The sequence below is a fragment of the Triturus cristatus genome, chromosome 10, assembly GCF_964204655.1.
Source record: "Triturus cristatus chromosome 10, aTriCri1.1, whole genome shotgun sequence".
NCBI classification, from domain to species: domain Eukaryota; kingdom Metazoa; phylum Chordata; class Amphibia; order Caudata; family Salamandridae; genus Triturus; species Triturus cristatus.
Genome location: NC_140593.1, coordinates 1,142,345,952 through 1,142,360,028, shown reverse-complemented (window position 1 = coordinate 1,142,360,028; position 14,077 = coordinate 1,142,345,952). Strand labels below are relative to the sequence as shown.

General features: G+C 42.1%; 1 protein-coding gene across 3 annotated transcripts in view; it reads left to right on the top strand.

The window, feature by feature from the left end:
• The window catches only part of PALB2 (partner and localizer of BRCA2), a 117,758-nt gene that overhangs the window by 64,151 nt on the left and 39,530 nt on the right, over nt 1-14,077 (top strand). The gene's annotated exons all lie outside the window — the stretch shown is intronic.

Genomic DNA, 14,077 nt, shown 5'->3' with positions numbered 1-14,077 from the left:
GATCCGTGTGGCACCACTTCTCCTCATGGCAGCCCCCTCTTCCATACGGGGTCACCAACTTGGGTAGCACGCAGATAAACAGCCTCATTGGTGTGGCAATGACTTACTTCAAGGCAGGACCCTCTGGCATATGGGGTCCCTGACTTTAATCGGCACACAGGTGGAAGGCACTTTCGTTGCAGCAACACTTTCTTCATGGCGGCCCTGTGGCATACAAGTTCACTGACTTGGGCAGTACACAGGCGGGCAGCCTGATAGCTGCTGTAGTTCCTCAGGACAGTAAATCTCGCACTCCGCTTCAGGGGTCCACTCGACACCACTAGACTTCACTCCTCGAGGCATTCTCCTCCTCCTCACATTGTCCTCTGGTCTTGACAGGCACGCAGATGCTGGTGCTCCAAGGCAAGTGGTCCTGATTCTCCTAGGCGATGTCCCTCACCAATCAGGGAGGCTGGCAGACCTTGGTCCTCCGTCCTGGTCACAAAAGGCAGAAGTCCTTCTGAGCTTCTCCACTTCTATATACAGCCACAGATGACTGCTTGATACTTAGGGAGTCTCAAGTTCCCTTTTTTTAATCCATTTCTAGACTGTGCCTTTCTCTTTGAAATTCTTGTGGCAGATGTTGCTTTCTTTGAATTGCCTACTCCTCTTTTCTGTCCTTTATCCAGGAGGCAGTCTGTCACAGCATGAGTGACTCCAGCCTTGATTACCCCACAACACAGGCCATAGGAGTGCCTAGAGTAACGCACCTGAAAGTCACCCTCACTGATAGAAACTTATCAAACGGGTACAAAGGCCCCCAGCCTTGTCCCTTCTCTGCAGTGTTTCCATTATCAGCACAATCCTCTTCCGGAGATGTGTCCACAAGAGAGCATGGCAATCCCTTCCTCCAGCGTGGGTCCCACACAGCTCTCAGGAATGTGGCAATCTACAAATCTATCTGGTAGGGCTCCCCCACGTCCACATGCCTTCTAATAAGAAACCCACAGGCCTCCATGTATTCTTCTACTAACAGGTGAACATACATGACCGCATGTGTATACAAATACAAGCATGCTGCTCAGTGTTATATGTTAAGATAATGTAGGCCAAGGACAATTTAAGCACACAGCAGTGGAACTTTACATGGTAGGTTGGTAGGCACCACTCCAGTGACGCAGTTAAAAAGGTCTAACATGACCGCAGTCCGTAAAACAGACCTATGTCGTAGTGCACAGGCTTGATTTCGCATTTTCCCTTGATCAAAACTCTGTACCAAGGATCCAGATATTGCTTCAGTTGTGGCACCCAAGGCAGGGGTGAATACCTGTCACCATCTAGGGGACATACCCGTTCAAGTTATTTCCGGCACCGCCTCGGGCCTATATTGAGTTTCTGATGCCAGAACAACCTAAATTCTCTATGCACGCCATGAGATGTTAAGAAGTGGTTCAGTCCCATCAGGAGCACCTTCGGGCCACAAGGGGACTTTTTGGGCTTCGTTCAGATTCTATCCAGTGGTTCGTCCCTCTACACCATTCATCTCCTCAGTTCCACTTCAAAAGCCTCCGACATCACAGAAAAGATTCACAGTGCCAATGTCTTTGCCGGTTGACCTGCCTAAGATGCTGATGCCCTCACAGGCACCGCTGATGCCCTCATTGGCACCACTGATGCCACTACCAGAACTCAGTGGGTATCCAGCATCTCTTATGGAACAGCATGTGCCCAATGCCAGGGTGCAGATTTCCAGGAGGGAAGCCCATCAAATTATTGAAGAGGAAAGGTCCAAGGAAGAAAAGATGATACTTTCTGCTGTCATTGCTGGCAGACCATACATGATCTATTGGCTTGGACTTTGAACCATTTCAGATTCCACATCCTATTCAGCACAATATGGATCATAGCAACAAGGCAGCCAAACTGCTTCTTCCCCCATCATTCTACAGGATTAGATACCTCCCCGGAGGTGCATATGGACTACTCCTCAGGACCAGTTTTCCCTGAAGTGGCATCATTTGATTCTATTTTGAGGAAAGCTGCTGACGTCCCTTAGCTTTCTCCACCTTTTGTTGAGACCAACGCAATATTTTACCAGAGGTTCTACAACCGGCTTCTGCCACATTCGAGACTACTGTCTTTTAACAAGAATTTTATGGATTTAGTCACATCTTCCTGTGAATATTTCTTGACTGTTCCAGTAGTAAATAGATTAGTTATCAAGCATTACTAGTCAGCCCCTGGGGTTCTGGTTTTCTGGTCACTGCACACATCACCAGAAAGCTCAGTCATGCAGGCTTCCTCATGTGCTAATCAAAATCTGTGTTTCCTGGTGGCGCCTCCAGACTGTGTGTCAATGCCACTTGGGAGCGTTTCAAGGTGAGCAAAGTGAGATCCCGCTCTTTGGGCTTTCAGTTTCAGATTTTGAAAAAGGAGCAAACAGAGCAAAAGAAGGACAAAACCAAGGGCGGCCTCCACTCAATAATGTCAATATAAAAAAGGCCTGGTTACAGATTACACATAAAAAAATGCTAATCTTGTAAAGGAAAGTCACACCATTTCTTTTCGTGGTGGGACTAGGTTTGCTATCTAGTCATAAACCCCCCATATGTGTCATCTTTAGTATTTAAAACCAATCATAGTAGACCGGAAACCCACAGAACTTTGACAATTAAGCTGATCTAAAAAAGTGAGGTCAGTCAAGAAAGTGCCTCACGGGGATCTGATGGTAGGTACTCACCAGTTAGCTCACTGTGTCATAATCGGCACTTTCCTGATACAGAAGGAAACCTAACTAAGCTCCCAATTTTGTGTTGTTTAACCCCTTCGATGCTGCGCAGATTCCGCCGCTGTGCTGGCGGAATCTTGCGCGGGCGTGGTCATGACGGAATGGTTCCGTCATGAGCACAGCTCAACCGTGGGTCATGACGGAACCATTCCGTCATGAGCACCGAAGGGGTTAAACAAAGGTTTTTCAAAAAAAGTGGTATCAAACCAAGAATTGAGAACTAAAGATTCCCGTTATACAAAGAAGGCTCAAAGTGCTCTCCTATAAGGCTAAAATTGAGTTTTGAAAGTACATTACTCCTGTCTTTAATTTTTAGTGTCCGTACTCGTTGCCGAGTAGGTGTGTACGGTGGGCCTGGCGGAGTTTGGGGTCTTTTTGTGAGTCTCCTGTGATTTTTATCAGTGGCTCGACCTGGCAGCTACCTGGTCCAGTGTATCCCTGAGTTGGAGTTCGGTCCCCGTGCCCTGATAGAATTGCCACAAAGTCATTGGCAATTAAATATGTCAGCCGTTCAGGTTAAAATAGTCTAAAACATGATATGGTGGTTTTAAACGAATATGGACATTAAAAATTAAAGCTTATACAAAACAGCTACTAAAATAAAGCTTGCACAACATTGTTACCAAGTTACAGCACGCACAAAATACCTGCTGAAACACATGTCACACAAATAAGCTGCCGAGGTATGACACACACAAAATACAGCTTATACAAAATATCTGCTGAGATACAACTCGTACTAATAGCTGCTGCTATTTCTCTCAAACAAAATAACTGCGGAGCTCCAGCTCACAAAATAGCTACTGAGATACAGCTCACATAAAATAGCTGCTGAGATACTGCTTTTACATAATAGCTGCTGAGATACAGCACATACTAATAGCTGCTGAGATACAACTCGTACTAATAGCTGCTGAGATACAGCTCATGCTCTTGCTTTGCATAGGCGTGTGGAATAATTGTTTAAAAAAAATTTAGGTATCCATTTGTTCTGCTTAACAAATGTACATATTACTGATAGTTAGAGTATTCTGTTTTTTAAATGTATATGTGACAGCATAAACAAGTAAATCTTTTTTCACAACTGTATACAATTGCTTCACTATTGATTTACAAAATTAATAAATATATAACATTAATTTACTGTACAACACTTGAAAGCCAGAGTTTATTTAATGCATCTTTAATCTACATACACTACATTCCTTTATGCATCTATATACCTTTCATGTACTTATGGATCTGTATATTTATTACTTTCCTTCTAATTAAGCATATCCAATGCACTACCCTATTTCTCAAACTATACCTCTATCAATATATCCTCTAACTCCACTCTCTCATTCATCCCAAACCCCATACCACTACTATGATCCCCAAAAATTCCCTTTCTAAACCCCTCCCTACTTTACCCCTCCTTGCATCATCACATACCTATTTTACTATGCTGATCTCCCAAAACAAGGCTTTCTAAACCCTTCTCACTGACTCTCCCCCCTCCACCTCCCTTTTACTCCTCTCAAGCCTCCTCCTACTGCTATGCGCTCCAAAACAAGGAAGATTTCTAAATCCTTCCCTTATCTATCCTTTTCAATCCAAATAACAGGCTAACGAGTCCACTGCTCAAATTAATGTAATATTTCACTATACTAATTCACCACTAATCCTTTATGGGTTCTGGAGTAGTGTGCTACTGGACGAAAAAGCTCTTCATAACCTCATCAGGGGTAGCAAGCGCTACATAATGTAAACCTTTTTCCCTCTTCTATCCCTCCAATATCCTTCTCAATCCAAATAACTGACTAAGATAGCCAGCACTCATTTTACTTTCATATTTGACTTTACTAATTCACCACTAATCCTTTATGGGTTCTGGAGTGGCATGCTACTCGCCAAAAAAGCACTTTGACGCCTCGTCAGGGGTAGTAAGCGCTATATAAATGCAATTGCAATACAATACAATTGAATATACACAAAACACATGCATATGGACACTGAACAGGCCCATTATGAACAATTGCTTAGTTTTCATTATTTTGGAGTTCTCATAGTCTCAAATGACCACACTCAGCATTTGGATGACCTTTGAGCCTGCAATTTAAGTACTGCCAGAACCACCGCGTTTGGAATGAAAATACAAGCCTGTCAACCAGAAGGGTTGTTAATTATTGAATTAATGGATTGCAGTCACACAGACTAAAACCCACGGGGATGTACTACATTTACATAGCAGCGGCGAAGGACAGTAAGACTGTGGCACTTCTTGTGTGTGAGAACAGTGGCCTTTCATCATTTAGAGGACTGCAGTGATTTGGCCCACATACAAAGTACAACAAACATTTTTATTTTTCATTCTATGCAAGAACAAAAGCTGCATATGGTCATTTGAGACTATGAGAACTCTAAAATAATGACAACGAAGTCTTTTCTATTTGGCTTGGAAGTCAAGAATTAACATACTGGCCTGGCGGCCAACAACACTGGTATTTGGACTTTGGATGGCAGTCCTTTTTTGCTCGTTACGTCTCTGTATTCTCCAATGAAAATAATCTCCATGCTATTTAAAATCACATGCAAACCATTGTGCCAACTAATTAGTACTGAAGAAGGCAGTGTGCCAAAATGCATTTGCTCAGATTTAATCTTACATATGTCCCATGAGTGCTTCGTGCCTCTTTTGTTTTGAATAATATATATGTATGTATGTTATTTTTTTCAGTGAAAAATAAATAAAAAATGTATATCTATATCTATGTATCTATATATCTATCTGTGTGTGTGTGTGTGTGTGTGTGTATATATATATATATATATATATATAAATATATACACACACAAAGATAGATATATAGATAGATATATAATATTTATTTGTCGCTGAAAAAAACGAAGGTTACACGGACGTTATAGTTAGGCACAGATTTCACTTGTTCAAAACCAGTGAAATTCTGCAGTTCTAGTTACCTGAGCTAACTATAACTTAGGCCCCCGCAATGCACTGCTTATGACCTCACATATTACATCATTCGTAACATGATCCGTGACATCACTGATGGCATCTCAAATTACATCACCCAATGAGTGTAAGTTTTTCTAAGAGCTTATGATTGTTAAACATATATTATAAGCTTCTGTAAAAGTTAAATTAGTATACTAAGAGTACAAGTAATGAGTGATACTATCACTGACATGTATTATATGAGTAGGTGTGTCACTGTGTGTATCTATGTGTGAGTGGGTGTCTGAGTGGCTGTAAAGGTGTGTGAGTGGCTGTATGAGTGTATAAGTGAGTGGGTGAGAGAGTGACTATATGGATGAGTGAGTGGGTGTTTGAGAGTGTGTTTGGTTAAGTGAGTTGGTTTATGAGTGGCTGTAATTGATCGTATTTCTCTGTGTAAATGCCTGTATGGGTGAGTGAGCGGATGTGGGAGTGCTTGTTTGGATGTGTGAATGGGTATGCAAGAGGTTATGTGTGTGGGTGTGTGTGTGTGTGCGAGTGAGGGGGTGCTTCTATGGGTGAGGGAGTGGCTGTTTTGAGAGGCTGTTTGGGTGAGTGTGTGTATGAATGGTTGTATAGGTGAATAAGCGGGTTTGTGAGTGGCTGTATGAGTGAGTGGCAGGTTGTATGAGTAGCTGTATGGGTGAGTGTGTGGCTGTTTGGGTGAGTGAGTGAGTGGGTGTGAAAGTGACCCTATGGATGAGTGAGTGGTTGTATGAGTACTTGTATGGGTATTTGAGTGGTTGTGTGGGTTTTTTGAGTTGGTGTATGAGGTTGAATAGGGGTGTGAGTGGTTCTGTGGATGATGTCATCAGTGATGTAATTTGAGATGTCTTCAGTGATGTCACTGGCCATGTCATGAGTGGTGTCATATGTGAGGTCATAAAGTGTGCATTGTGGGGGCATAAGTTATAGTTAGCTCAGGTAACCAGTAAGGTTTGCTCTTGCTTGCTCCCACCAGGCGAACCCAAACTACTATGGGTGGGCACCCCAGGGCATAGCAGGAGCCGGCCCTGTGGGGTGGCGGTGCCAGGACTATTAATGTCTTGCGCCCCCCCCTTCTTTACAATGGACAGTGTAGTATGTGGCCCCTTCGAGATTTTAAAGTTATTTGGTCCTGAGGAGGTTGTGGTCTTTTTAAGCAGACAAAGCTTGCCAGTCGGCCTTAGCAATGCTCAGTTAACTGCAAAAGGAACTCGCAGGTTTATTGTGGTTGTTCTTATTGAACCTCTTGTCATTTCTCTCTATGGTTTACTGTGCCAAACAAACTTCAAAGAAGCACTTTTCTTCTTTGAAATGGATGTTTATTGTGACAACAGATGTTTTCTTCTTCTAAGTTTATTTTTACTGATAAATTGCCCAATTGCTGTCTTTGTTATAGGATTTTTAGCCAAGTGTCATTTTTTTCCTTCATATTCACACATAGGGAGATTAACCAATTTCCTTAGAATCGGGGGGTCTTGTTTTCAACAATTTTCATTTGCCTGATTTTGTTTTTAACACATGACTGCAAGGGGAGCTTGTACGTGAATGTTTCTTTATTCTTAAGCACGTGTTATCAGATTCATCTGTCTCATTCCATTTCCTTTGTAATAAGAAAATGTGCTTCCAAGTTGTTATGCGAGACATTCCATTTAATTTTTTACAGGACTTTTACGGGTTCCTCAGCTCAAAGGCCACTGATCTGCGGATAAGGAGACCCGTATTGGTATGTATTACGTTATGTGCAGAGCTGTGGCCTTAGAAGCTGGGGATCCCCATTCAGTGGTGCAAATTCGTTAATTTGGACATGTAAAAACAGAATAATCCAACCCCTTTAACATTGCAAGTGAAAGCATGAGGAGAAGCACATTTCCTTACCTCGAGGAAAACGGGCCTTGCATTTTAGGGCTTGTCTATTTACCTTTATTTCACCTCAGACAATGCTGCCTTTTATTTGTTATATTGGATAGCCTTAAACAATATTTCCAACTGCACATCAACCACACCATACGTTTTATTTCCCGTGAACAATGCTGCCATTCATTTGTTATATTGGCCAGCTTTAAACAATATTTGTGACTGCACCTCACCCACAACTTAAGTTTTATTTTTAACTTTATTGTACCAAAAAAATGAGCTTCAAAGACACACTTTTGCTGTGCTTTTCAAAACAATTAGCATTCATTCTTAGCTCAAGCACACACGTTATCACATTAAGGGAACTGCTTGTCTGTTATACACACACCCTGCGCATTCAGTTTCCGTTGAGATAAGAAAATGTGCTTCCCAACTTTCTTCACTCGCAATGTTTTGGGGGAATCTTTTTTTTACATGTGCTTGTTAATTAATTTGCACCATTTCCATCAAATTAAATTATTTCATAAATTAATATTAAAAAGTCCTTTCCGCTAAACGCACTACCTCTTATCCACCTCACTTATTACCTACCACTACCCAACCCATTGTCTCTATTAAGCATCGCCAGCCCCCATAAAAACGTGCACTGTTCACTATATCATAATACTTTGGGTCAGCCGTTGTTCGTGTTGCTACTTCCCTCCCATGTTCTATTTCAAAGCTCATACCATCCCTCACACATTAATAAAAAATAAAACAATAATGGCTGTTTCATAGCAATTTAAAATACATGTTAAACATACTGTACAACCACAGTGCTGTACAACACAGCTAAAAATAAATAAAACCTCTCGCAGAGACGAGGCCTATTGGCTTTGCCAGTGCTTGGTTTTCTCATTATTATGCTCATTATGTGTTTTTCCTTAGGTCATGATTATGCTTTTTTAATGTGTAGCTATTTGGTGCTCCCCACTGATCTCTGGGGGCTGTATACATATTTTGTTTTGCACTTTTCCTCCCTGGGTCTAGTGTCCTCCGACCTTCTGCAGCACTAATGAACTTCATAGTTCATCAATGCTTCATTACTTTTTCATTTTCTTTAATGATTACTTATTTCCTTCTCACCTGATGATAAATTATTTTAATCCTTTATTGATACATACTTCATACAAAAATATTCCATTTTTAGGTCTCGCTGAGCCAGCGCGCATGCGCTGCTAGCGAGACATTTAGTAAGGGAGTTTTCAAAGTGCTACCGCTGGCATAGAGCTACAGTGCACGAGGCGTGCATGCACACAAAGCAGCCATATGGCTTTACGTCGCTCTCCCTCAGAGCCTCCTCTCCGCCCCCCCCGTTACACCAGTTTTATTATCCACACAGCAGCAGATAGAACAATTAGACAAGGGGCCAAGTGCGCACACAGAACTCCCGCTTCTCCCCCGTCCCCCCCCACCCCCCAACAGATCGCATCTCGTGACCTGAAGGCATCAGAGCGCTTTACGTGAGTACTAGTTACATTACAGACGGACACATTCATTTTTAGGCAAGGGAGGTTAAGTGATTTGCCCCGAATCACTGGATTATCTGAGCCGCCAGCAAGACTCGAACCTGGTTTCCCAGCTGCCAAGTCGGCCGCCCTAGCCCTTAAGCCACATTCTCTAATACTCGCCACACTGCTAGTGGTGGCAAAAGTGTCATCATGCTACCTTTGACCACTGTCCCTATTGTGACATGACTTGAGTGACTCCTTGTCCCACCTTCTTCGCTCAGTAGCCTTTTATTTCCTGCTGGGGGGTCAGGACAAGTAACAGCAACTACCGAAAGTAAACATTGGGCTAACGACCCGTGGTGTCATGCCTGAAATACTGCATTCACAAATCCGGTTTAACAGACGTAACGTACGCAGTCACAAACCCCCGGATTGTTATGACACTGCCTGAAAACATTGCAAATCATTGTGGTCTGGAAGAGGCCATTCTAGGACCATTTCTCCCACTTAGTATCGCAATGTCATATACAAACAATTTGCAACTGTATTGGGGTCTCAAATCCCCGAATGGGTGGCAACCGCTTGCAAAGTGAAGGCTGCGGTGACAATTTGCGCTCTGTTTGTACACACTGCAGACATCGCATGGTGCAGAATTATTTTCCTAATCTTTACTACCCAGCTTGCTGGGGGAAGCCTAGTGTATCTTGACGTACTTCACGGCTAGCTGATAATGCATCTGGTTTCGCATTGTGCCTCGAACCAGGACATTTTTAAGCAGGCAGAATCTTGTGAAATGTTCAAACTTCACAACATTTCTTGTAATTTGAGAACATTTAGCATGATTTTCACCAGCTGAAGACTGGTTTCGAGCAGAAACTCCCTTGAGGGAACAGTAGAACTGCAGCTGGGAGACATTTTAGCCTTAGCATTTCATACCCGTAATTTTCTCCTCCTCTGCTGGTTTCTCACATGACTTTTGGAAGCAGGCTTTTCCCCAAGATCAGCTTTCACCCAACATACCGGCCAATTACGTATTCTGCAATACATGTAATTTTGCAGCTAATTTATCACAAAAATGTGCATATTTTGCAAAAAATTCCAATGTTGTCCACATGTTAATCGGGGCCACTTGAATTATGCGTCAATGGAGGGCCAAATTATACAGCCGGGTTGAGTAAATTATGCGACAAGAAAAGGTAAATTATGTGGCACATTATGTGAAAGTATTATTTCATCATGTTGACAGTTTTTACACTTGATGACACTGTCTGGGCATTGGTTCTATCTCATTAATACCAGTCTAATACACAAATATAGCAATAAGCAACAGAAAGGTACCCAGTCAAGCTTAGCAAAGGGCCTTTCATTGTGCTGCACCACGGTCGCTGCGTTTTTAGTAACATTTGAACCTGTTGCTGAAAAAAACCCCGCATCGGCCGCACAATTGTATAATTCCATTGGCCCTGATGTTATTTAGTGAGACAAGTGGGCGCAGGTTTGGTGCGATTTGTGCTCCCCCCTGATGCACCGTGCCAGCGTGATAAAAATATGACGCTTTCAAGCCTTTCTCCAGATAATCATCTTATTTTCGTTTCCTACTGGGCTCCCTCGCCAGCAAAGATGACTCTTTCAGCGGGGCATGGAGGACAGAGGCAAATTAGTGACTATGATAGGAGGAGCACAGGACTGCAGAAATACAAGAGGCACTGCATCAGCATCATGGCATTTATAAGATTGTCAGGGGTTATCCAAATTACCCAGGAGTAGGAAACCAGACACCACAGACTGCTCTGGGTGTATGTGAAGGACGAAAAAGCGTCACTGAGGATGAGAGGTGGAATGACGCGTGTTGGAAAGACCAGAAGGAAAACGAAAGGTGTGATCAGCATAATTGAGTTGAAAGTGAGTTTAGAACATATGGTTAAAAACAAGCAACGGCGAAGCCAATATGTTTGGCATTTGCATTCAAGCACTGATAAAAGCAAGACAAATGTCTTCTGTATTGCAAAATGAACTGAAAGCAAGCATTGGCAAACCCAGTGGCCTTTCCAAGAATGCACATTTTTTTGTAAACGTATGCATCCTATGTGCATTTTTTTGCCAAATATAGCAAAGTAAAGGAGTAGCCCAGCATCCCAAGTACACCAGCCATTGCCCTGCAGGATACCCCTCACCAGGAAGCTGTGCACATGTGGTTTTGCCAAGGGCCACCATTCACAGTGCAAGGCAGCCAATGGATACAGCTGGCTGACCCACTGTCCCAAGCTGTATGCTGCAGTGAGGGGAAGCAAAATGTGAATGACACAACACACCACTAGAGGAAGTTATTAAAAAGTATTTTCAGTCAGTTAAAAAAGATACATACATTTACCAAGAGATGTCCATGGATTCTTCCACTGAGCCTGTCCCCTCTTCTCATTAAGCCCAACACATCAAAAAAGCACTACCAGCAGGCACATACATTTTACCCTATATGTAGCATTCTGCACCATTCACTCGTACCATCGTGCCCACATACTCAATGCTTAATTCAAGAGGTACAATTTTTAATGCCTTTTTTTCTTGCATTTTGGTATTTTGAATGTTATTTATAACCACTTTCAAAGCATCTTAATGTTTGTACTTTTAGAAAAGTAAATGTTGCTGTAATGCTTTTTCTGTGTTTAAGGTAGATACAAATCAATGGTTCCCTTTCCAATTGTGGGTCGCCTGCTACTTGGTAAAGGGACCGGAAGGTGCTTTTTCTACATGCTTAAGTGGCGGCTTGCTTGCCCAGTGCATTCACGCAATATGCATTCAGATCCCCTTCAAGCCAGGCAGGTGCAAAACTCCAACAGATCTTTGCTAAAATCCCTGTGATGATCTGGACTGATTGCAATGCCGATAGTCGTGCATTGCCTCTGAATTAGACGTAATAGACTCAAATGGAGGTAACTTCATCGTGCTCCTTTGTAGCTGATCTTCTCCATTCCAAATCAGTGAGTCGGTTCCAATCCAAGAAGAAAGGAGGGAAAGGAAAGACAGCCATTGATGTAAGCAAATAGACTGACATCTTTGGTAAAAAATTGAATGGTCTGAGGAAGAAAGGTCACACGTGTAGGTCTTGTAGAATAAGATGAGAGAGGCCATGTATCTATCTTACAGATACCTCTAACAGGCACATGCCTGGAGAATGCACTGAAGCGGCATTGCTCCTGTTGGATATGAAGAGATAAAACACTGAAAGAGATACCCCTCAATGTCGGGTACCAAAGATCATGCAAATTACAGCAGTGGACGTGAAAGCATCTTTCTCGAAGTGGCAATGATGTAGTTGGAAAAGTACAGTTCCCTGGTCCTGCCCAGATAAAAACATATGAAGGCTCTGATCATTATCAATATTATGATTAAGTGCCTCAGCAGAGAAAGTTTGAGGTTTCAGTAAAGAGACTAGGAAACCATCTCCTTACTCAGGTGGAAATTGGATAAAAAGTTTGGAGCAAATGATGTAGAAGTTAAAAGAAACACCATGTCTTGAAAAAAACCCTGAAGCATGGATCTGTCGCTTATGGGTCCTGCTGCTTACTAGTGTGCTTACAGAAGCATTACTGACCAAGAGAACTATCTTCAAAAAAGCGGCTTCATTTTAATTTAAGGCTAATGGTAACCAGCATTGGCATAGCCAATAGGTCTCGCCTTTGGGACCTTATAAGTATTTAGTTATGCAGCATAATATCCTTGGTGCAACAACATCAACTGTTGCATGGCTAAACACTTATAAGGTCCCAAAGTCGAGACCTATTGGCTATGCCAATGCTTGTTTCATTATTCATTTTGCGCTGAACTGTGCTGATCTCATGCCTCCCATATCCTGATGCATTTTGTGCTATAAAACGTAGCCTTTTGTAAAAAAATTATATTTTGTTCAGGTAAATGGGGCGAAGGATCTCATTCCGCGGATTCTCTGCTGTTATTTCGCATAGCTTTCGCCTTCTTACACACGCGGTTAGTAGACGGTGAAAGCTACGCGGGACAACCGCAGTGAATCCAACCTGAGGAATATCTTTTATGGCAAAGAATTCATCCATTTTTTTTTTTCATATGCCCTTTTTTATTTCTTTTTGGGGTATAAGATACTGCCTGAATGCTTCGCTTCTGCTCAGATCACGTGTACCTCGTATTACAAATCCGCACTCAGAGTATAACCCCCCACATGCTATCCATCATATTCCCAGGACACACCTGCGCACCTGCTTATTATCTTTCTGTCTTCATTCTTACCTCTCCGGTTACCACTTGTAGCCTCTTCAGCACTGCTTCTTTGTTTAAATCCTACTCCTCATCTCTTTACCCCTCCCTTTTCTTCTCCCCTTTTTTCCACTTCCTTCTTACTGCCTTTTTTCACGTCTTCTCTGCCTGTACTGAGTTCATCATCCCACTTAGTTCTTTGTTGATTTTTGGCTTGGTATAGAAATTAAAAAGTCAAATCACTTTTTTTACCTATGTATATCCCCATCCCTTTTTTCAAAACAGTCACAAGAGTTTGTTCATTTATATTAACCTTTTTAAAATCTGAATGCTGGATCCATTTATTTTTTAGGGTATTTTTGACAGTTTTGGTTAAAATCCCTTTTAATCTTTACTGCATATTTATCTATATTGACCTTTAATGTTGAGTTTCATCACTTTTTTTCAACAAAGAACCCACAGTTGACTGGCAGTACTGTCAGTCCTATCATTCTAAGCATGCTACTTCAACCGGGTCGAAGGTTATTGTTTTTGTGGCTAGCATGTTCTTTGCGTTGAACTGAACATACTCTGAAAGGAAAGAGCTTGACACTAGAAATGGGTCCCTGATCTAGAATTTGTGTCAGAGATCCTACTCTTTGGTTATGAGTAAGTTAGATGCATCTGGCATGATTTTGCAACTAGCTCAGTTTAGAGCGGATTTGTGATGAACATTTCAAGCCAAAGTGTTTGCAAGTTCTCTCCAGCAAGCACTTG